At 39.7% G+C, this 25,832-nt stretch overlaps 1 protein-coding gene across 6 annotated transcripts in view; it reads right to left on the bottom strand.

The window, feature by feature from the left end:
• The window catches only part of RAPGEF4 (Rap guanine nucleotide exchange factor 4), a 270,049-nt gene that overhangs the window by 151,745 nt on the left and 92,472 nt on the right, over positions 1 to 25,832 (bottom strand). The window contains exon 1 of one of the 6 annotated variants that reach the window (XM_080671021.1): positions 15,677 to 15,969. The exons of 4 other annotated variants lie outside the window; for them this stretch is intronic. The gene's annotated coding sequence lies outside the window, so the exon portion shown is untranslated. Of the gene's footprint in view, positions 1 to 15,676; positions 15,970 to 25,832 lie in introns of those variants that run through there. One more of the 6 variants, XM_080671015.1, reaches the window with a different exon arrangement.

Here is a 25,832-nt window from a genome sequence, read left to right on the forward strand (position 1 = left end):
TGAGGTCAGAGAAAAGGTGAAAATATGAATGAGTCCCTCAGCAACCCCTCAGCATCACTCTGAGTGGGACAGAGAGAAAAAGAAAATGGCTGGGGGAGAAAACCTTGTCGACAGACAAGGAGGTTGGATGGGAAGGACTGTGACAAAAATGATGGAGGAAACATAGCCGCAGCATCACTTTCCCGTTTCTAGCTCTGCGTTACCACCTCTCTAACTTCGGGCTTTGTTTTTCACACAAGGTGAGTGCAGAATTAATTCACTGAAGTGCGAATTCTAATGCAGAGAGCGCCAACTTCAATAATTTGTTCTAACAGATTCAAAGCCTGACTCCCACGGCAAATTAGAAATGCTGGCTGAGTCACAGAAGGGTCACAGACAAAGTTTCTTAGACTGTTTGCCTCTATTTTTAGGAATCATCTTCGAGAGAATGAAAAATAATGAGGCTCTATTCCTATTGTAGACTCAGTATGGATGGAATCACACGGCACCGTCTTTTCCACAGTTAGATTCCGGGCTCTCACGCAGAGGTCCCGCATACCTAATGCTCTCCAGGGGCTAAGGAGCAGCACTGAAGGAAGGGCTTCAGCCCAGCGCCAGGCAGGGTGCTTCCCAGGGTGCGGGCAGCCGGGGCGGAGGGAGAGGTCTTTCATGTGAGAGGCCGGTCCGGGATGTGTGAGGTGAGAAAAGGAGCCTGGAAGAGCAAGGCTTGGCTGGAGCAGGGAGCAGCTCATTACCCAGGTCTTGGACTGGACTTTAAATAAACTCCTTTTAAAAAAACCCAGTGGCAAAAAGGAGGAAATCATTATCTAAATCATTGTATCTGTATCTATCTTTAGTTTGTGCTGAATGATTATGTGTTTGGTTGGATTAGAAAAGAGAGGAGAGCAGCTGAAAGGCCAAGGAGGTAAAGCGTGGAGCTGTTCTAATATTTTCTACAAAACACAGCCCCAAGATTATGCCCAGGTTGTACTGAATGTGAGAGTTGAGATGTCTTGCCTTCCAAAGCATTCTCTAATAAAATCTCGTATATTTTAATCACAATCTTAGATGCACATGTACACGCACGCATAGAAACCCTCTGAATCAAGGTTTCGTAAGAAACATGAGAATATGTCAAGACAAAATGAAAACAGGATGAATCTTGGAAAGGGTTCTTAGGACTCTCCCAATGCTGAGTCTTAAATACCAGCCATCTTTTTTTATTTGGCTATATTGAGTATGCAACCAGAGACACACTGTATTCACTGTGAAAAAACTGTTGCACCTGGTATCCAATGACTTACACTCTCCTCTAAAGTAGCATCGTCAATTAAAGAGCCCAATTTCCCTCGCCTGAGCTGGTGGTGTATGATAACAATCAATTGTATCTGACTAATGCACACCAGTAATGGACATTCAATAAATGTGTTCCAGTCAGTCTGCACTGTGCAGATGGGAGCCTGATGAGGTGGGGTTTGCAACACCACTGCTGCTTGTGAAGCTGGAAGGAAAAGCAAGTACGTGTGCAGCTTTTCATACTCTCAGACAGGATGCCAAAACCACGGCACCTAGCTCATGATAAAGGGAGGGCTTGTCTGGGGAAACAACAGCTTTTCCGAGTTTGTGCAGGAAGCCGGATTGCACCAGAACTCCCATAATTGTCAAATAGTAGATGCCACCAGAGCTTGGCAACTAGCAGGCTATCCAGTTGGCTTGAAAAATTCCTATCCCAGAAGTTGTAAATTCTAAAAATAGGCATAACAATGCTGCTAGATTGTTCAGCAGAAGTCACAGATTTTTAAAAAGAATACTAATATGGCACATATACTCCTCTGAAGAGTTTTGTTAACGGATGCTAAAAGTACCAGTAAAAATCATTAAAAATTAACAAGTGCATTTGATAGAAACAAAGGTTGAAGCTATCTGATAGTCTATACACTAAAGGGAAATAGTTGAACCCAGTAAAGAATGAAGCAAATTTGGAAACTGAGGTACAATTTAGAAACTAAATATAGGTACTTTACTTATTCAGTTTTCTCAGGAATTTGATTTATTTGAGATAGAGAAGTTCTATTGTCTTTTACTACCCTATCAAAGGCAGGTGATGTGTCCCGAGAAGAATGCGGGATGGAGCATCAGAAGGAGACTTGAACCTGGGCTTGCCACTTCCCTGCTGTGTGACTCGAAGCAAGTTGATTCACTCCTCTGAGCCTTTATTCATAAAATCACCAACAGGACAATAACCAACTGCCATCCGGCACTTTTGTCATGGCTCAGTAGTTAGAGCATCCAGCAGCCCTCACACCAAAGGGTCACAGGTTCGATTCCCGGTCAAGGGCATGAAGGTTCAATCCCCAGCCCTGGAGTGCATTCAGGAGGCAACCAATTGATGTGTCTCTCTCAAATCGATGTTTCTCTCTCCTCTCTCTCTCTCTTCCCCTCCCTCTTCCCTTTCACTCTCTCTAAAAATATCAATGGAAAAAATATCCTCAGGGGAGGACTAATAACAACAAAAAAATGTAAACTGGAAAGTGTCTATGTCCTGGCCAGTGTGGCTCAGTTGGTAGGATCATCATCCCATGCACCAGAAGGTTGCAGATTCAATTCCCAGTCACAGCCCATACCTAGGTTGCAGGTTCAATCCCCAGTCGGGGCACAACAGGAGGCAATGATCGATATATCTCTCTCATACCTTTTTTTTAAATACATTCTATTGATTTTTTTACAGAGAGGAAAGGAGAGGGATAGAGAGTTAGAAACATCGATGAGAGAGAAACATCAATCAGTTGTTTCTCCTGCACACCTCCTACTGGGGATGTGCCCACAACCAAGGTACATGTCCTTGACCGGAATCGAATCTGGGACCTTTCAGTCCACAGGCCGACACTCTATCCACTGAGCCAAACCAGTTAGGGCTATCTCTCTCATATCAATGTTTCCTCCCCCCCCTCTCTTAGATAAATAAAAATAATAGTAATAAAACAAAAAAGAAAGTGTCTAGAATATAGTAGCTTCTCAATACATTTTTTCAATTTGAAGGATTTACCCTATTTTAATATATATTTGTCTTGAATGTTAATTTGCTCATTTCAATAATGCTGTCATCTCAAAATATTGTTGCAATTCCCCTTCAGAATTGCCTTCAATTTCCTCTCTTTGTCAAAATCTATACTGTCCTTTTTAGTGAGGTCTAGGGAATGGGGACCTCTTCCCATTTTACAATCGAAAGCACAGGCGCAGAGGGGTTAAGAAATGTAGTCAAGGATATAAAATGGGTGAGAGCTGAGATAAATCACTGAGACTCGGGGCCTTGCCCTGCACTCCATTCCACCTCACCCTGGACTCTGTGACGCATTTCTCTGAGTTCTTGAAAAGAAATTTCCTATGATTGCCACATCTCACTTGAGTCAGCTCTCTCATCAGCAGACAGCATGCCAACACCCATCAAACCACTCTGTCGAGAGCCTGTGCACCTCAAAAGTCAGGGGGAATGGAAGGCAAGTGAATTCCCCAAGCTGCTCTCTGGAGCAGCATTCTGAGCCCATTCTCAAGTCACCGTAATAAGAAAAGTCTTGATATTCATGCCTCTCGGCCCTGCCTGATTAGCAGGGTTTCAGATATGATACAGTCTGGCTGGATAATGAGGGAGCCCTACAGGGAGAAGTGCCTGTCTCCTTTCTCCCCCTAGAAAACATGTGACTGCCTGTGAATAAAAAGCAGTGGGCCACTAGAAAAGCCACACTTAAGAACGTTTTCTAAATCTTAAGGCAGGCGAGTGGGGTTTTGTTTTCTTAATTCTAACAGAAATAAATATACAAGTTTTATATCAAATTTTAAAATTGAGTTAAAGGTGCTATGATTCTTTTCAAAACATTTCAAAACCTATTCTCAAGCTACTGGTTTGACTAGCATAATCCCGAGTCTACACTCAGTTAGATGGCTTTACATAGGATTTTTTATAAACTCAAATATCAACTAATCGATAGGATAAAATCATAAAGTTATTTTAGGAGTAAGAAACAGCATAAAGAGAAATAACCTCACCGGGCTACATCCATGCGTATAGCAGCCGATTGCTGGTGACATTGAGGGCCATTCTAAGACATTCCACAGCAACTGAAATGAGCCATTACCACCAGTAATTAATTATATGGGTTTCAGAACTCTGTTACTGAAGCCATAGCCCCATCTTGGGGCTCGTCCACAAGGTTGTGGCCTTTCCAAAAAAGGAACAGGAAAGCAAATCCTGACATAAACCAGTGCAGGCTACAGCTGCTTAAGAAGGATAAGAAGCTTAAAGGTTGAGTTGGCATTTTTCCCCTCTCTCATGAAGATAAAAGTCTCCAAAAGTTTAATTAAACCTTCATTTCAGAAAAAGACATGATGGACAGCTTCTCAAATCTGAGAACTGGCCTGGCAATAGATGGATATGGATATGGATATGGATATGGATATGGATATGGATATGGATATGGATATGGATATGGATATGGATAGATATAGACATAGACATATATAGATACAGATATAGATAGATATGTAATACTATAATATATATAAGATATTATATAGATAGTATATAGATATATATTATATAGATGTAATATTATTATATTATTTATATAATATCTCTATATAATATCTTATATAATATCATCCTATATGATAAAAGCCTAATATGCAAATCAACCGAACGGGGGAACAACTGGTTGGCGGGGGGCGGGGCCAGTGAGTGGGCCATGCCAGGCCAGCCAAGGCAGGTGCCAGCGGGCAGAGGGAGGGGACAGCAATCTGGGGGCAGTGGCGACTGGCGGCAGTGGAGGGGCGATGGCTGGGCTGAAGCTGCCCCCTGGTGGTCAGTGCGCTCCCACAGGGGGAGCGCTGCTCAGCCACAAGCTGAAGGCTGGCGAGCGCAGGGGTGGTGGCAGGAGCCTCTCCTGCCTCTGCAGCAGCACTAAGGATGCTCGACTGCAGGGAGCAGGCCTAATCCGTCAGTCAGACATTCCCTCAGGGCTCCTGGACTGCGAGAGGGTGCAGGCTGGGCTGAGGGACACCCCTGCTGAGTGTACAAATTTTCATGCACTGGGCCTCTAGTAGGGCCTCTAGTATAGATGTATAAGATACATGTTATATAATATCTTATAGATGTACAAGATATGCATACATCTTATATGTTTTTATCACATACATATAGGTAACACAGTATACACAGGGTGATGATGTAAAGTCATAGCAAGGGCTTGGAAATCAGTGCAGTCGGATACGCTAAATCCCTCAGCTGAGTAAGCTGCAGGCAAAAGCAGCAGCAACTGTACAGTGGTGAGAATAGCAGAGGGAAGTAGGATGGTGAGAGAGGGAAGTAGGACTAAGGAATGAAGAGGTGACTCGGGCAATGCAGCACCCAGGGTAGGAGTGGCCAGCACTGCTCCTAGTTTGAGCTGAACACTCCTTGGGTGCCCCCAACTATTAAGCACCTATGATTCCCATTGCATTGTCTCCACAAAGAGTATTAGTAATAAATTCTACAGCTCACATAAAAACATTCTACAGCTCTGGCTGGTGGCTCAGTTGGTTGGAGCATGTCCCGTACATCAAAAAAGTTGCAGGTCTGATTCCAGTCAAGGCACATACCTAGGTTGCTGGTTCGATCCCCAGTTTGGGGCGTATGTGGGAGGCAACTGGTCAGTGTTTCTCTGTCACATCAACATTTCTCTCTCTCTTCTTTCCTCTCTCTCATCGATATTCCTAACTCTCTGTCCCTCTCTCTTCCTCTCTGTAAAAAAAAAAAAAAAATCAATAAAATATATTTTTTTAAAAAAGATTGAGTGACAAATTGAAGGCTGTGTTTCGTTGATTTGAGTACACTCCCTACCCCCATATTCCACACACAGCCACAGGGGTGAAGATATCTAAGTATCAGGAACAAATCCACCATGATTTTCAGTACACAAAATCTAGTCTGACTCTATTCAATATGTTGGACCTCCTTTGCTTTCTATTATGTTCCTCAAAAAACACAGGTATAAAATTACCCACAGGCAAAGAATTTTTAACAAAAATCTTCAATATTTTCATTTGAGAGGTTCAAATAAGTACAAACAGGGGTGAGAAAAGTAGGGTTTACAGTTGTAATACAAATAAATAATACAAAAATTAATAAATAACGACACAAGAATAAACTGTATTTTACACATAACTGTAAACCTACTTTTGCCCACCCCTGTATTTTGTGGGGTTTTTTTGTGTTTTCTCTTTTGTTTTTTGAAAGGGTCACTATTCAACAAGAACACAGTACATAAGAATTTATCAAAATAAAAAACTCCTAAACAGCAAAAGAAACCATCAACAAAATGAAAAGAGAGCCCACTGCATGGGACAACATATTTACCAATGATACATCCAATAAGGGGTTAATTTCCAAAATATATAAGGAACTCATACAACTTAACAAAAGGAGGACAAACAATCCAATTTAAAAATGGGCAAAGGACCTACATAGACACTTCTCCAAAGTAGACATACAGAAGGCCAAGAGACATGAAAACATGCTCAAAGTCACCAATCATCCCAGAGATGCAAATTAAAATGACAATAAAGTACCATCTCACACCTGTCAGAATGGCTACCATGAACAAATCAACAAATGACAAGTGCTGGGGAGGATGTGGAGAAAAAGGAACCCTCCTTCACTGTTGGTGGGAATGCAGACTGGTGCAGCCACTGTGGAAAATAGTATGGAGTTTCCTCAAAAAATTAAAAATGGAACTCCCATTTGACCCAGTAATGCCACTTCTAGGAATATATTCTAAGAAATCAGAAACACCAATCAGAAAAAATATATGCACCATTATGCTCATAGCAGCTTAATTTACAATAGCTAAGATTTGGAAACAGCCTAAGTGCCCATCAGCAGATGAGTGGGTTAAAAAACTGTGGTACATTTACACAATGGAATGCTATACAGCTGTAAAATGAAAGAACTCTTACCATTTGCAACAGCATGCATGGACCTGGAGAGTATTATGCTAAGTGAAATAAGCCAGTCAGAGAAAGATAAGTATCACATGATCTCACTCATATGTGGAATCTATTGAACAGAATAAACTGATGGAAAAAATAGATCTAGAAACTAGAAGCATGGAACAGACTCAGAGGGAAGGCGGGGATGGGTCGGTGGATGGGAGTCATTAACCAGGGAACTTATATGCATACTAGGGGCCCAGTGCACGAATTCGTGCACTGTGAAAGGAACTGTGGGCCACAAGGCTGCCTTGGGCACAGGGGCAGGTCTCGGCCCATCCTCTGCACCCCCACTCGGCCCCTCCCACTGCGGCCCTCAGTCTCTGCCGGCAGCCCCGCTCCCGCCACCACAGCTCCCACGTGCTGACTGCACCTGCCCCACTCGGGCCGGCACCAGCAGCGGGTGTGATCAGGGCCAGCACTGTCAGCGGGTGCGAGTGGCAGCTGCTGCCCTGATCGCCCCTCAGGAGCAGGGGGAGGTGGAGAAGACTTCAGCAGTTGCCACTCGCACCCACTGATGGCACCAAGCGATCGGGTGCCGGCAGTGGGTGTGAGCAGTGGCTCCAGCACTGGCAGTGAGTGCGAATGGTGGCTCTGGCACTGGCAGTAGGTGCGAGTGGTGGCTCTGGCGCTGGCAGCAGGTGCAAGCAGGGCCAGCACCAGCAGCAGGTGTGAGCGCCGGGCAGGACTGCGGCACAGGGGAGCAAAGAATTTTCAGTAACCACTAGCGGCTTGCTCCGAGGACAGTGACTGGCACCCTGCCTTGGTCTGGCGCCTCCACTCACCTGCTCCACCAGCCCGCCGCGGACAATGCCCACCATTTTCCACTCTCTGCCACCTGCTGCTGACACCCACCATGTTCCGCGTATGTCCCCTGGTGGTCAGCGCACGTCAGAGCGACCGGTTGTTTGGTTGTTCTGCTGTTTGGTCTATTTGCATATCAGGGTTTTATATATATGGACATGGATGCAGACAATAGAGTGATGAAGGCCTGGGAGGGGCGGGTGCTGGGTGGAGGGGGTCATTGGGAAAAAGCAAACAAACAAAGAGGACATCTGTAATACTTTCAACAATAAAGAAATACATTTTAGAAAAATAATTTATCAAGGCTTCAGGCTTGGTTTTATTTATTTCCATGATAAAATTTCTATTTGAATAGAACTTAACTGTTTATGAATAACTTTCCCCTGTTATCTTGTTTAGGCCTCCTAATAACCCCACAAGGTAAGGATTCGTAGTCACACTTTACAGAAAAGGAAATGAATCCTTCTAGAGATTCACTCAGAGGGCAGGAAAGGCAGTTTTTTTAATTTAACCTTTGGATTCTGATCAAGATTCTGGCTGGCTTCAGATTCTGGACCACAACACTTATTAAGCTCCTACAAGATGCCAGGCCTTTGCTTGGGTGCTTGTCCTTGAGTCCCTTTACATCTTTTGGGAAACACTTTAGCATGAAGCCAAGCCTTTCCTAAAGCTTAGGAGTCATGATATTCTTTTCAGTCAAAAGAAGATACCTCTATTTTTAGAAAAAATCACCCGAAGGTCTGTTCCTCTTCACTTAGGCTCTACTTAAGCTCCCAAGTGTCGTTCATGTTAATGAATGAGTAACGAGGATGAGAACTAGGTTGTGTCACTTTAATGTCCTTGTGTAACCCCACGTTGAAGAAGCATTTGGGGGATTTTATAAACAAAGGAACCTCCTGTTTTCTCCACAGTACATGACTCAAACAAAGAGAAATTTCCTTTTCCACAAAAGCTATGGACAATATAAAGTGACAATATTGAGCTCTTGGGTTAATGAAAGTGCCTTTTGAAGATGCTTTCTTGGGTGCACACTTTACCATCATCAGAAATCTGTCTTGCTCACTGCTCTGAAAACTGTGCCTATAATAATGCCTGGCACACAGTAGGAGTCAATAAATGAATGAAAACAAGCAAATGAATAAAACTTAAAGGGACACAGAGTAACAAGCCAATCCCTCCAAGAATGAGGATGCTCTCAAAGAACAAAGATTTTATAACCTCTCCTCACACCTGAAAAAAAAAAAATAGTTGGCTAACATTATGAGCTGGGGACCACTGTGTTTGTTATGCCTCAAAAATTATAAAACAAATTGAAGGTATTACTTTTATGTATGAGCTGTGGTTGATTAGGGGAAGGATAGCGTAGCCTCTGTTTTATTCACACTTAGAACCAGCTCTCAGCTGTTGTATGGATTCGGCAATAAGGTTCTCCAGCCAACTACCCTCCAATTGCTGAACAAACATCAGAAATTCCTGTGGAGAATCACAGCTAGTTCTAAAGGCAAAATAACATACTTGTTCAGGTCTCCGAAGAGCTGCCATCCTTACCAGTGGTCCGGGATGGCCTGAATACCACAGGACTCATTTTGCAACCTTGCAAAACGTTGCTGGAAACAGTAAGTGGTGGAGACAGGTTGCCTATCTTTGGAGCGCCACATGCCACTCCACTGTAGAGGGAGCTGAGGCTGCTGGTGGATTTGCCTTGACACTAGCATTTGGGAAGACTGCGTCAACAGATCTTTCCTTCTGCACTGCTCCAAGTGTGACTCCATAAAAACTTATCACTGTGCCATCACTGACTTTTAGAATTTCAAGTTGTTGTTTTTCCAGCTCAAAGCACTTCCTATGTTCTCCTTCTAGAAGAGGAAGAACTGCAGAACCTGACTTAGTTGAGAAGAAAATGGAACTATAACTCAGTCCTCTGGATTAACAAGGAGGTCGGCTTCAGACAAATAGCTGCCTCTCTTGTTGGATCTCTGTGCAAGAGCACTTTTAAAGAAGGTAGGAGCACAATTAACAGGAGAGAGTTATATACACAAGGCTTTTCTCCCTGCAGAGGTTACTCTGTCCACTCCCCCACCCCCTAGATTTTCTCTTATTAAAACTTGGAATGAAAAAGTAAAGACGGTCTGTGCCACAGAAGAACATGCTGTTATGCAGTCCACTCTAACTCTACAAAATGAAATATAAGACTCGTATTTTCCAAAAGCACTGGGAAGTCAAAACAAATTTTGAGTTCTCCGTGGATTGCAAATGAACCTTGAAGCAAAGGTCTTTCTTTCAGCTAAGCACTATCATTAAGGATAGGAGTGGTGTGAATAATATTGATCAAAAAACCATTTAATTCATGCTTGTATTATTCCAGAGATTGATTACTGGGCTGCCGTTTTGTTAGGTGGTCCAATAATCTGTTCATTTGATTCCAATCTGTTCAAAATGCAATTGCATGCCTGGGTGAGAAGAGCTCAACAACTGAAGCATGTCACACCTCCTCTAGTTTCTCTGTCATTGATTAACAGTGAAAATTTGATTTAATTTAGGTCTGACACGATTTGAATACATGAAACACATTCCTCTTTCTTTTTCTCATGAAAGTTCAAATACATTCTATACTAGAAGCCCAGTGCATGGATTCGTGCACCAGTGAGGTCCCTCCACCTGGCCTGCACCCTCTTGCAATCCAGGACCCCTCGGGGGATTTTGGATTGCTGGTTTTGGCCCGTTCCCCCCAGGCCAGGCCAAGGGACCCCACCAGTGCACAAATCTGTGCACCAGGCCTCTGGTATGCATATAAGATCTTTGGTTAATCTCTTTTCACCCTCCCCCCCTTCCCTCTGAGATTCATCAGTCTGTTCCATGTTTCCATGCCTGTGCGTCTACCCCCTGGTGGCCAGTGCACGTCATAGCTATCAGTTGAACGGTCACTTAGGCTTTTATATATATAGATGTGTCAACAAAAATGGTTTTAGGGATTTTAAGTAAATAATATATGTATTTTCCTGACCCAAACCACTACGTGTTCTGAGATTAGTTCCCCTCTTGGTCTTGGTTAACCCCTTAAAAAACTTTCAGTGAAGGTTTCTGAGGTCAGATTTGATTTTCACTGTGTTGACTTGTCCTCCAGGCAAACGACTGTATTCAGGTTATAAGGTTAATAGATTTGGTGGCAGAAAACTGCAATCTTGGCATGATAAGAGATGGAGGGTGGGGAGTGGTCAAAGATTTGTTTTGGGGCGAGTGGCAGAACTGTATTAGGAGAGCACATAAGGATTGCTGAGCTATATTGAGGAGTATACCTGAGACTGGAGGTCATACATTTATCACATCATCAACTTGGACAGTGGTTCCATTTTCTCTAGCAGTGCTTAGCTGTCTAGTTGAAGGCGGGAGAAAGCACAGGATTGGATTGATTAAGAGTTGGTATCTGGCCTGGTAAGTGCCGAGGGCAGACATAGGTCTGCCTTGTTCATTTCTAAGTATCTAAAATGACAATGCCTGACCAAAAGGAATCTCTCAATAACTCTTTATTAAATGGATGAATGGGAGAACTGAAAGTCTTGGTAAGAGGGTGGTTGAAATGATAGGCCATGGTATCCAAACTGGATAGGGAAGGAAATGAAGATAACAGAGGGCTAAAAAAGGAAAATAAAAGAGGACCAAATGTTCTTAGGGGGTTGCCCAGGTCTGCCAGTCACGTGAATGGCATCACCTACTCAAGAATCAACTAATATGATTAAGCACCCCTGGTGGCCAATCCAAGGAGTTATTAGGCCCAATATCCTCTCTTATTTCTTATTTCTCAAGAGCAACATGCCCCTTCTTATGTATTCCTATCTTCAATGTTCAGAACTTATTTCCCTTCATTCTATATGTTTCTCTCATTCTTGAAACCTGCTCTTTTTTTCTCTCTCTTTTGACTTTTGCCCCATCTACATTGGGTATCTCTCTCTCCCACTTTTTCCCTCATCCTCAATCCCTTTGCTTTCCAATCTGTGAAAACAATCCTGGTCATGGCAGCTTTCATTACAGGTAAAATTCACAATATGCCTGAAATAAGGACAAGGAAATCCTTACACTTCAAAATTTAAAAATTCAAAGTCTTATCAAGTCAGTGAAAGTAGATGCAAATTTTTAAATTGCTATAGACAATACCATCTTATAATTAATCAGCATTTCCCCAAGCACTAGAATTCAAAACACTTTCCATGCTTGTGGTGATTGCTTATATTTTAATTATTAACATAGAAAGTCCTTTAGCTATTAATTTTTTATTGCAAATGTACACAACTTCTACTATAGAATGAGTTGAGTAGACTTTTAAAAAGATATTTACAACATGGTTCCTATAAAGGATTCGTAAATGAGCTTCTGGATCACAACCCATTTGCCAGTTGGAGGTTTGATCTAGTTTTGATTCCTGCTTGAATTTCCTGAAAAACCCCAGTAAGTTATTTAAAGAATAATAGCCGCCAAACTTTCTGACAAGTCATAATAATCATCAACCAGTCATCTTTTGGCTCCCATCTCCTCTTTAAGACAAAGCTATTTTGAGAATTTCTGTTCCTCATGCTCTTTTTCTTCCCAACCCTGACACTATTTGTATCCCTCAGTGGCATTTTTTTTTAACTCAGGAAAACTTAAATAAGCTCCAAGATTGCAGAAGAGCCTTATTATTTGATGATTATGGGTCTTGTCTGGGAAAAACTCCAAACATAGATTTGCTATTTTAAGCAATTCCTTTGAATTCTCACTCTATTGTCAACAAGTCTTGTATTATTGGTTTATTATTGATTTATTTTCTTTCCCTTTACATAAGTTAATGAGGCACTCCAATTTCCTCTTCTCTCTTCTTATGTTTTCATAGTCTGTAAGTCCCTGAAGGACTATATTATGTTAGCTTTTGGGGTTTTGGAGAACACACACACAAGCCCCGGCACACAAATCATACCTTGCTATTATCACAAACCCATAACCTTTTCCCTCAGCACCATGACTCTTATTCTTTATAATCTTTCTTCTTCTTCACCCTATTTTAATATAATCAGCTGCCACATTCTTTGCATTTTCCCTTTAAAACGTATTTTGGATCCATCCCTTTCTCCGTGTTCCCACTGGCACCATCCTATCTCAGGTCATATTCTCATCGAAGGTTCTGTTATCTCCTCATCGAAGGTTCTGTTATCTTCTCCCAGCCAACACCCCTGCTCATTATCTCCCCATTCCCACTCCCAAGGCCCCTCTACACACTCAACCCACAGGGTAAATTATCCCCCTTATCTCCTATGAGTGCAGGGAAGCACCTCCTATGCATTTAGGTACCATTCTTTTAATTCTCACAATTCTGCATGAGTGTTATTTTCTTCATTTCACACACGAGGATACTGACTCTCCCACAGGTTACATATTTTGTCCAAAATCACCTAACTTTGAAGTGTTTGCATCACCGCTCCTGAAAAGGGAAGAATCATCTGTGTTGAAAATAATAAATAAATAAATAAATAAAGCACTTGTATAAAACAGATTTGATATTTAACCTCTTTAAAATCAAGTAACTAGATAGACTTGCAATTATTAAGGCTAATGCTTTTTCAAGAGATGGATTTATACGAGGGAAGTGTAAATCCAAGTGTCTGCTCTCAAAGAATTTATAAACTAGTTGGATAGAACATGGATATAGAACATGCTGGATACATAGAATGTGCTACATAAATACTTGCTCAAGCCTGGACCAGGGAATGAAAGGAGAGTCCTTGCTGCTCTCTCATCCTGGCTTGCCACTAATTGCATTGTTTAGTCATAAGATGCTTCTCAATATAAAACGCTCTCTCTGACACTTCCTCCTGACCCAGTCCCAAAGACTATCAGAACAATACACTGTTAGGAAAAAAAGATCTTCAGATTACTGGGCTGCCTTCCAACCCACAGTCCTATTTACTTTTTCCTAACTACAGAATGATTATTGCTGGATATTATTATGGGATTTTTCCATATGTCCTTTAGTCAGGACAGTGATGACCCAATGCAGCCTTTTAATGTACTCTGGTCTCCTGCCAGCTTACCTCATTCTACAACTGTGTCCTTGGTTTTTTATTTTTATGATTATTCAAACTTCCCATTGCCTAATCAATACCTCATTTGGCCACTGCTGCTGTTGACTAAATACCTCGACAAAAACTCCTTGGAAAGGGTCTATTTTTGCTGGCAGTGGGCTCATTTGAAACAAGTTCTTGCTACGTTCATCATTTTGGCAAACAAGGACAAGTTCAAGGAAATTAGAGGCCAAACTTGACAGAGCACTGGGTGCAGCTGCTGGCCCAGCTGTGCAATGATTCTCAACTGGTCCATTACCTCCCAAACTCAACTATTCAGCACAGCCTTCCCTAGTCCAGCACCCCTGTCGGTCTAACATATTTGGCAACAGCCATTATTTCAGAAATGAATGCTCATGTATATTTATAGCAAATCACATGCCTGCTCTATCAACAATTAAAGAGATTAGGATTCAGCAGACATCGTCCTCTAATTAGGACAAGATGAAGACATAGCATATAGGATGCTGCTGTTCGGTCAAGGTTTATCCTTTTCTACCAAGTCTGCCATGCTGCTTTGCACCAGCCAAACATCCACTCTCTCTAGGGCCACCTTGCTCCCGGGATAACATTCACTTCCTGTGTCTGTTTGATGGAATTTTCATTCAGGGGATTCTGTTTGCAATGGACACTTCATGTTTCCCCTCCCTCCCTCCCCCCTCTCAAACCACATTATAGGCTCCATGGACTGTTTTATGACTTGTTTTGAAATAACATGTGGACAGCACCATGTGGCCACTAATGTCATTCAGTTATGCCCTTCCCCTGGAGCCTCGGAGCATGTTATATGCTCACACGTATGTAGTTTCTCCTTTGAACAAAAGCCTGAACTCAGCATCTGGGCCATAAATTTCATCTTGCCTTGCTCTTGCCCATGCATTATTTAAGCAGTCTTCTAGGTGAGCCTGCATGAGAATTTCCCTCAGAGTAACAATCAGCAGGCGCTCTGCTCGCTGCTCTAACGGGAGATGTAGGATCTCTGAGAGAGTTCCACCCATTCAGTCTCGATAATGAAATGTGATAATCTAATTTGGTAAAAATAAACTGTGAAATCAGAGATTTGAGGCAAAAACTTTAAAGATGTAATTCAGACGAGCAATCAATGCTTATTCAGTTTTTGTACCATCTCAGCTTTCTCCCTGTGCAGATGCTTAAGTGATGCTAAATTAAATAATTGACAAATTTTTAAAACTGCTGGAAATTACCATCTGTACTTAATTTTGGAATATAAAAAGGCCCATAGAAAACATCCTTTATGATTATTTTGTCTAATAACAGATATAAAACAATACAAACATCCCAGTCGTAAAATATAATGTGTTTCAAGCAGTCTGGCTTACATATTCAAACACAGTTTTTCAAAACAAAAGACCACAAGGAGGAGTGAAATACTGGGCTACCAACATGCTTTCCTAAATGAATGGCAAAAGAACTGAGTTTTTAGTTTAAAATCTACCCCTCTAACCCTCACCTCCCCACATAACAACAACAACAAAAAACCACAAAAACAAACAAAACACAGAAAAACAAAACTCACCCACAGGCAGTCCTGTAGACATTAATGATCACCATCACTTTCCCACATTTCTCCCCTGGACAAACACTCGGCTAACCTGTCCTCTGTCAGAGAACTTTTATTAGGTTGGTATGACATTTATACAAAATAAAGCCCACGACTGTAAATAAACATGCTTGAAGCTTCCAGTGAAAACACAGAAAGAGAAACCAGCTCCCTGTGTGGAAACACACTGGTAAATATGTGAATAAAACAAGCTGAAACTTACACCAGACACTTCTCCCAGGTCCAGCACGGCAGGAGCCCCAAAGGTACATTCTAGGATATTTTAATCCATGTTCTGCTCTTCTCACTGATGGGACTACTCAGGCACATGGTCAAGTTGCAATCAGCTGCTCCCTCAGTGATGTATGAGAGCTGGGCTGATTTATCTGGTCTTCCTGCAGCATATTAGCACTAATGTTTCTGCGTATGCATCCTACCTTTCTCTAGCCGGAGCCCCGGCTTTATCATTGGTAATCTAAATTAAAGAGCCAGTGAACAGAGCAGGGTTGTTGTCCCCCACCCCTCCCTGTTTTCCATGAAACAATCGCCAGGCAGTCATCCCCGGACAAGGATTCCACTGTTTATTCTAGGGAGCCTCCCCTTCAATATCCCATTGAGACTGGAAGTCAGTCGCAAAAGGATAGGTCCAGCGAGACTGTCTCAGTTCAAAGGTCTGTTTATGATTTACTAAAATGGTGCAGATGGCCTCAGGAAATACTAGAGAGAACTGTCACTTGCCAGTTTTTCAGCCCAGAATACAGCATTGACACTATTTACAAAAACAGAGCCACCTGATATTCCACTTAGTGCCCAGAGTACAGTGCACCTTTCGGTGGCTTTTTTTTCCCGAAGAAATCTCTTCCCTTTCTTTATCCAGGTTTATTTTACCTATGCAAGTTTAAATGCTTATTTTAATGAGGAGTATGGTGCTGTGATTTACCAAGTTGTACACAAGAAGCATAAAATCCTATTCCTATAAAAATTGGGGAGAATCAATCCAATAAATCATTATTAACCTTGTAACCTTCTATCAACAAACAGGAGCCGAAGGGGGAGGAAAGGGATGTATTTAATTCAGGAGTTATCAATTCCTTTCTTTAAGATACGTTTAATTTTTCTCCATCTCTACAAATGTTTGGGAAGAGGAAACATATCAGTATATTTTCATATGAAAATTTGCAATTTCTTAAAAATGTTGCTATCTTAGTAGTATCTCAAATTTCCAGACTACTGAAATAAATCAGTTTTTTCCTCACTTTAAACAACAGAACTTTTTAACAGCTGTTATGCAACAGAATTTGGAGAGTAATAAAGTATAACAGTTTCACTCTATTTTTGTGTACTTTTGTTATGAGAAAACATCATTTTTTTCATAATTTTAAATATGTATACTGCATTTTAATTTTGCTCTTGAAAATTAACAAAGTATGACATATCCATTTCCATACAGGCCAAAATATAGATGCCATATTTAGTAGCTTCACAATATTCAATTTTCTAATTCTTTGATATTTGCATTGTTTCAAGGTTTCATTGTAAAAATAAAATTTCTCTTGTCAGGAATACAAAATACTCACATTCCAGGCCCTTGACCAGATTTAAAAAAATCAATGTCAAACTTTCAGCTTCTCAACTTTTTTCAAACTTGTAGTCATGGGAAATAATAGTCAGAAGGGCTGCTTGAAGGCTATCGGCATTATCAGTTCTCCTATATTGTATCCCTGGGTTAAACTTTAAACATTTAGTATGTTCATTTCTCTACTATAGAACTTGGCTACACTAAACTGCTCCACAAACATCCAGAGTAATTATTTTAAAATTTTAAATCTGGGTTTGTAACTCAACCGCTTAAAACTCTACATAGCTTCCCGTTATTCTTAGGATGAAAGCCAAAATCTTTATCATGGCCTTCAAGGACTCTCCAGCTTTATTTCACTCGGAAGATAACCCCACCTTCCCAGAACTGACTGGCTGGGATTCAGAGCCATCAATCAATCAAGTGTTGAACCCCTGCTCCTTACTGGCCAGTCAGCTCAAGTATGGTATCCGAGCACTCATATGGGATGCTGAGAGAATTCCAAAAGCAAATACATAGGTAGGCCTTTTCCTTTAGTTTGAAAGTAGCATACATAAAGAGATTTCACTACTTTACAAATCAGCTTATGAACGAAGACAAAATCAGTATGAAGCAAGCCAGACTCAAAAATACAAAGTGAAGATAAAATCAAAGGAAAAGAAGAACAAGACAAAACTTATCATTTGATGAATGTTAACTGAAACTGACTTAAGCTACAGGAAACAAAGGAAAGCATTCAAGAAAGAGCAGAAACTCTGAAGCAAGTACTGCTCAACCTTGGTCTTATTGTTATGCTCCCAAGGTCTATTGCTTATATCAGCTAAATTAATCTCAGACTTACATTTCTTAAAGTCAACTATCTCATAATTATCGTTGTGTTTCTTCAATAAATGACTCCTATGCAGTCATTAGAGTACTGTATATTACTCTTCTTCAAAAAGTCCTCTTTATTTTAATCACTAAAAGAACCACATCACAAATTTCACTAGTTTCTAAATAAGATGGCCCAAAGAGCCCAATATCACAGAACGCTGAAAATATGGGCTTTTTCATAACTAAAGATCTACCTTGCAATCAACCAAAAACAACAGAGTCCTTTTATATATAAACTTGTATATAACATAATATAAATACCCAAAGACATATGAAGTATCTACTGAGTAACGAGATCTTGAGACTGGTCCAGTGCATAAGGAATTAACACCTTATGGCCACATTAGTCCCACATACTTCTTGCCATTGTCTTGAAAATGTTCACCATTAAATCCTCCTCTTGGAAAAAACCCTAAGGATCTGGAACCAAACTGCCTATGTTCAAATCATAGTGTGTATCTTACTGTAGTGTGTGTGTGTGTGTGTGTGTGTGTGTGTGTGTGTGTGTGTAAGTCATCTGTAAAGTGGGCTAATGCAGTTCTGCTTCAGGTCATAAAAGTAACTCACATTAGACCAACTTGTCTCACAGATAAATATAAACTCTGGATAAAATATTAAAGGGGGGGGGACAACTATCTGAAGAAATTGGAGAGTGACCAAGAACAGGCAGACTCTAATAGGGGGTTGATTCTTGGAAGAATGGCTCTTGATAAATTACTCATTTTTAAAAAATATGTTTTATTGATTTTTAGAGAGAGAGGAAGGAGAGGGATAGAGAGACAGAAACATCAATGAGTGAAATGTCATCGATCAGCTGCCTCCTGCATGCCCCCTGCTGGGAACCGAGCCTGTAACCTGGGCCTTGTGGCCTGACTGGAGATCCAATCATTGACCTCTTGGTTCATGGGTCGAGGCTCAATCACTGAACCATACTTGCCGGGTGATAAATTACCCATTTTTGTACAGCTTCTTACCTAAGGGTAGGCCCATCAGTCAGTTCCACAGTGTTGCTAGACCTCAGATAGAAACCTGTTATCATACTGGTTGAGGAATCTGAGGATAGGGGTCAGAGAAATGATAACAACTAGAAAATGAGGATGGAAACCCCAGAGGAAAAATAGCCACTTGAAAATCTGATCAAATCTCTAACTGATTCCAATATTATAGTACATATATGGAATAGACTCCAAGCAGCCAGGTAAAACAAAAAATAAAAAGATATTTCTGCTGCTATCTGTCACAGGGAAGACAAAATTTGGATTTGACTTCTGCCAAGTTAACCACCTGCTAAAGGAGAAAATCAATACTCTTCAAAGGTATATGACAGAATTCAGAATCTCTGTAACATATGACTGACAATGTCTGAGGTTAATTCCAAAATTACTAGATATACAAAGAAATTAAAAAAAAATGTAACCCATCCTCTAAAGAAAAAGAAATTCATAGAAAACAGCTCTGAGATGATACAGATATTGGAATTAGCAGACAAGAATTTTAAACTAGCTATTATAACTGTGCTAAAGGATATAAAAGAAATCTGAGCAGAGAAAGGGAAACTATAAAAAGAACCAACCTGAAATTTTAAAAGTAAAAAAAATATAATATATGAAAAAAAAATTCACTGGATGAACCTAACAGATTGACACAGGGAGGAATATGAGTGAACTTAAAGATAGAACAATGTAATCTATCCAATCTGAAGAGGAGGGAAAAGTAACTAAAAAATGAACAAAGCTGAAATGGCTATATTAATATCGAATGAACTAGATTTCAAGACAAAGAAAGAGTATTACCAGACATAAATAGAGATGTTTTATAATGATAAGAGAGGCAATTTATCTGAAAAAATAACATAATAAATGCATATGTGCCTGATAGTAGAACATTATGAAGCAAAAGTGACAGAATTATTGAATAAATAGACAAACCCATAATCATAAGTTGAAGAGTTTCTCTGTTCTTTCAATAATTGAAAGAATAAGAAAAAAAAAAAAATGACGACATTGAAGACCTGAACATCACCATCAACTAGTTGACTTAATTGACTATAAATTTATAGAACACTGCCCCCAGTAATGCAGAATTCTCATTATTTTCAAGTGCACATGGTACATTTACCAAGACAGATAATCTGTTGTGCTATAAACAAGCCTCAATAAATTTCAAGAGACTGAAATCCTACAAAATATGTTTCTGATCATAATTCAATTAAACTAAAAATAATAACAATAAGATACTAGAAAATCACAAATATATGGAAACTGACAACACACTTCTAAGGAACGCATTGGCCAAAAAATAAATCACAGACAAAACATAAAAATATTGTGAAGTAGCCCAGCCAGTGTGGCTCAGTGATTGAGCCTCGACCCATGAACCAAGAGGTCACAGTTCAATTCCCCATCAGGGTACACACATCAGGGCTCGATCCCCAGTGTAGGGGGTCAAGGGGTGCAGGAGGCAATCAAACAATGATGTTTCTTTCTCATCAATTTTTCTATCTAACCCTATCCCTTCCTCCCTCTCTAAAAATTAATAAAAACACTTTTAAAAAACCACAAGCTCAGCCAAGATTTCAAAAAAGTCTTGTGAAGTAAATAAAATAAAAACACAACATATCAAAATGTGTATGACACAGTTAAAATAGTTCTTAGAGGGAAATTTATACCTTTCAATGCTTATAGTAGAAACGAATAAAGGTATAAAGGTAATAACCAAATTTTCCACCTAAGAAGTTATAAATAAGAGCAATTAAATATAAAATGGGTAGAAGAAAGGAAATATTATTTTTTTAAAAGAGCAGAGATCGATGAAATAGTAAACAGGAAAACAATAGCAAAAAAATTAAGAAAACCAAATGTTGGTTATTTGAACAATCAACAAAATGGATAAATTCCTAGCTAAACTGATAAGAAAATAAAAATAAAAAGAGGGAATACAAATTACCAGTATCAGGAATGGAAAATAAGATATCTCTAGAGATCCCTAATACACTGAAACAATAATAAGTAACTATAATGGACACATTTCTTCAAAAATAGAATTTACCAAAACTGATAAAAGATGAAATTAAAGATCTTAATAGCTCAATGTCTACTAAAGTCATTGAAAATATTATCAAAATCCTTCTTATAAAGAAAACTCCGGCACAAATAGCTTCATGGTGCATTCAATCAAACATTTAAGGAAGAAACAATACCAATCCCCACACAAACATTTTCAGAAACAGGGGGAACACTCTCCAACTCATTTTATGAGGCCAACACAACCCTGATACCAAAATCTGACAAAGATAATATAAGTAAAGAAAATTGTACCTCAATATCTATGAACATCAACACAAAAATCCTCAACAAATATTAAATCCAATATATAAAGAGGAGAATCATCCTTTTAATATCATGACCAAGTAGAGTTTATCTCTGGAATATAACGCAGTTTTAACACTCAAAAATGAATCATTAAAATTTGCTATATTACCAGAATAAAAGGAAAACCGCGTAGAATTTTAAAACACTCCGAAAAAGCATCTGACAACATTCAACACCAACTCATGATTAAATAAAACTCTCTGCAAATTAAAAATAGGAGATTTCATCAATCTTCATTTAAAATAATATTTAATAGTTACATATTGAATGCTTTTCCTCTAAAATCCATAACAAGGAAAGGATGTTCACTCTCCCTTCTATTCATCGTGTGCTAACGGTCCTAACCAGTACAATAAGGCAGGAAAAGTAAATAAAAGGCATAAAGATTAGAAAGAAAGAAATAAGACTCCTATTATTTGCATATGACATTATTCATACAGAAAAAAATAAGGAATCTAAAATGGAATAATAATATTACCTACCTCATACAGTTGTTCTAAGGATCAAATGACTTCAAATTTGAAATATATTTAGGACTCTGACACACAGTAAGCACTAATAAGCATTAAGTAATTTTTAAAAAAATCTAAATATAAAATCTGCAAAGGTTACATATTAGTTTATTATAGACTTTTTAGTTAGGATAGCTAATTAAGGCTACCTTTAGGAATAAGATTATCTTCATTCTGGGGCCCAAGTTCTGAAAGAGTTCAGAGCAGGCAACACTGGGGTGCCTAGGGAATAGCCAATTCTCGCTGCCATTCCCAGAACAGAACAATGAAGCGTGTGGATGAAGTGTGTTAATGTGACACTGTCTACAGAGTTCCTGCTTTATATATGATCTAATATATTTATATAGTTATACAAACTAACCTACTTGTTGTTTTTAATGAACTCATACCTTGCTATGATCTCATGACAGAGTAGTCATGAAAGACATTTAAAAAAACAACAACATTGGCATAATTATATTTACAGTATAATATATAATTTTTAGGGCAAAAAGATATGCATATGTGATAACTGCATTGATATGTGTATAAAAATTGTATGGAAATATACATATAAAAGTGTTAATAGCAGATAGCCCCAGATAGTGATAGTGGAAAGAACTTCCTTTTTCTCTTAATATTTTTTGCATATAGTTTGAATTTTTGATAATATTTATTAACGTTTTTACATTGCAATTTAAAAATAAAATAAAGAAAAAATCCCTTACTAATGCAAAAAGTACATCAACATTTAAAAGTCATAATGTTTAGAGTCTTTTTATAAGTCAAATAAGATGAAATGAATTCTTCTTTTGTGTTCTTTAAACAAAGGTAAAGTTTTATTTTAGACATCAAGAGCATGTTCCAGATGTTTTTGCCTCTAAGCTCATTCACAGCATCCCTACCTTCCCCTACCCTAAGTGAGGAGGAGAATTAAAAACCCAGGTCAGGACCTGGCTGGTGTGGCTGCATGGTTAAAGCTTTGGCACATGCACTGAAGGGTCACGGGTTCGATTCCCGGTCAAGAGCACATATCTGGGTTGCACATTCCATTCCTGGCCTATGTTTCTCTATCTATCTATCATCTATCTATCTATCTATCATCTATCTATCTATCTCCATCTCCCTCTATCTCTATCTCTATTTCTATCTCTATCTCTATCTCCTCTCCCCACTCCCTCACCTCCCCGCTTCCACTCTCTCTAAAAGTCAATGGAAAAAATATCCTCAAGTGATGATTAACAAAAAACAAAACAAACAAAAACCCAGGTCAGGTCCAGGCTTTCGTCAGGTGCTGGCTCATCAGAATCCAGAGCACTGACAAGACAGAGGACTGGATGCCCCTGTAAGCCTATCCTTCTCATTCTAATTCAGGCCTTCTGACTGAAGCTTTACCCCAGATTTCCCCACCTCCTGTCTGCTGCATGGCGATCATGGAGAGGAATATGGATCAGAGATCATTCATTCCCCTTAGAGGCATAGAATTTCAATTAGAATGACCTTAGAAAATGTCTAATTCAGACAACCACTTTCCAGGTAAGGAAATGAAGTACGGAGAAGTAACTTGTCCAAGGGTACAAGGTTACTAAGTGACCACAGCGAGTCTCTTGAGCCTCAGGATAGCATCCTTTCCATCACAACAGAGAGAGTCTAAAAGGGCATGCCCTATTGATGCCAGACCAGGAATGAGCCTTCATGAACAAAGAGAGTACATTAGGATGCAGGCTCCACCGGGCATGGAAGGGAGCAATCTGCCTTTATCATAGAGTCCCAAATTGAAGTGCAAACATGAAAAACTGACTGCTATTCATTTACTTTCATTACTAGTGTTCCATACGACGCATATACACTCCCTCTACAAATAATCCATTAGTTTAAAACAGAGAATGTTTTCTGTTTGAGATATGCCTTCTGGCTACATCATTCAGAGATGCTTTTAGTATATAACTAACTCTAATGAAGGGCTCTTGGTAGAATGTTTTCCACATTTTGGTTATAGGCAATAGGAAACATTTAAATTAATGTAATGTGTTCTGTTATGTTCCATCATATTTTTATATGGAGAATATAAATCAGATTATAAAGTTTAGGAAGTAAAGCAATGATTAAGCTCTGCAATTATTTAAAATCAACAAATCAGAGACTGATTTAATCAAGTTGTCCCTGCAACTTGTCCAGAACCATAAGGAAAGCCCTCATTCCTCTCTGCTAAAACAGAGATGTTCTCAAAGAAGTGTCAATGCAGCACTCCCGGATTATGAGCTAAACCCCATATGCAAAACCTATAATAACTGATATGCAAAACCTATAATAACTAATATGCAAATAAGAAATCATTCTTACCTATTTATCAATATAAGTTCTCTAAAATCCTCTCCTCTAGGTGGTTATTTACTAACTCTGATTAATGATAATAATACACTCAAAATAACAAAATCATTGCCTTTATTCAACATCACATTTTCCCACTAAAAACAGACAAGCCTCCCAACAAATTATTGTAAGATCCTCAATTGCATTAGAAATCTGATCCCATAATGTATGTCCTCACATCTGCAGGAATATATATTGGGGTTAAGGGCAGGCATACCTATATTCACTATAAGAAGCTAAAGCAGGACATAAGGGGCAGCCGTTGGCTGGACATGAATGCTACCCACGTTTTGTACATGTCTCCCTCCCAGACACTTCATTACTAATGATTTTCCAACACTGAAGCTTTTCACAACTTTGATCATCTGTGAAAACTCAGGAGGAGGATTAAAACCTCCAGCTGAACAAACAGACTAGGGTGGAGAGACCATCTCCTTAGCGTTTGCCACAGAAAGTATCAAGTGCCCTGACTCCTCCACCCGTGTTTCATTAAAGTGGTATCGTTCAAAGTATGCAAATGACAGCAATAATTTGAACAGACATATGACTTGGGTAAGCCTCTATAGACAAGTTACTCAAGGTAATTAAGAATGCTAACTCAAACAAATTAATATTTTAAATGGCAAGTAAGCTTGAATTAAACTTGACTTCTATACTAAAAATGAAACTAACTCAACAAAAAAGGTTCTGTGTGAATTAAAAAAAGGCAGTGTTAAGAAGGAGAAAAAAAAAAGTACACTCTGACTTTTGAGTCACAAGATTAGGACCAGGTGTCAACTGCATTTTCATTGGATGTTGGCTCAGAGAGAAGAACCTCTGTATGTGCATTGAGAATTGATAGAATGTATTTGGGGTGCCTCAAGCATGAGCATATTTTAAATGGTAAAGATGTTAAGGAAAAATAGAATCAACCAACCCAAACCCAAGGTAATTTCATTCCAACTAGCACCTTACTCTTTCTCAACCATTAGGAAATAGAACCCAGCAGGCTGTAGCCCACCCAGGGATTAAGAGTCCTCCTGTAGGGGATGGTGGGACATAGTGATTCATAGTAGAACCTCCACTGTAGCATGATGGCCAATCACCCCTAAAATATATGTGTATGATGGACCAACCCCATAGGTCCCAATGAATAATCATGGGAACAAAGGCACCCAGGGAGGAATAAAAATCTCCAGAGTTGTCTTGAGATGGACACGGTTAAAGCATGGTCCTATTAAAGTAGATCACACGTATGTATTTAGTCCTGCAGAATAACATAATCTTAAAAATAATTACAGTCTATTTTGAAAAGCTTCAAGTAATCTCTGAGACTAGACATGTCCATGTCCCTTCCCTTGTTAATGTTTTGTCCCAGTCATTTTAATGGGACTCTACTTAGACCCCAGCCATCAGCACTGGCAAGCAGTAAAGCCCTCACAGAACCACCTGTTTTCTTCTCCACATGAAGCTCCTCGCCTGGTTTGGCCTCCTGGGTCTTCCCTCTTCTATTTTCGGCCCAGAGTCACGCAGGAATACACACACGAAGCGTCCTGTCCCCTGCGCTCTTGGCTTTCTGGTCAGGCAGGACGACCCAGAGCAGGAGTCAAGAAGGAAGCTAAGAGCAGAGCCGGGTGGTGGCAGGATAGGGCAGGGAGGGGCCTGCAGATGGGCTGGAGAAGCCATTCTAAGTCACTACCTCTGGCATCTGGGCCA

The sequence above is a fragment of the Plecotus auritus genome (assembly GCF_963455305.1).
Source record: "Plecotus auritus genome assembly, chromosome: 5".
Taxonomy (NCBI): Eukaryota; Metazoa; Chordata; class Mammalia; order Chiroptera; family Vespertilionidae; genus Plecotus; species Plecotus auritus.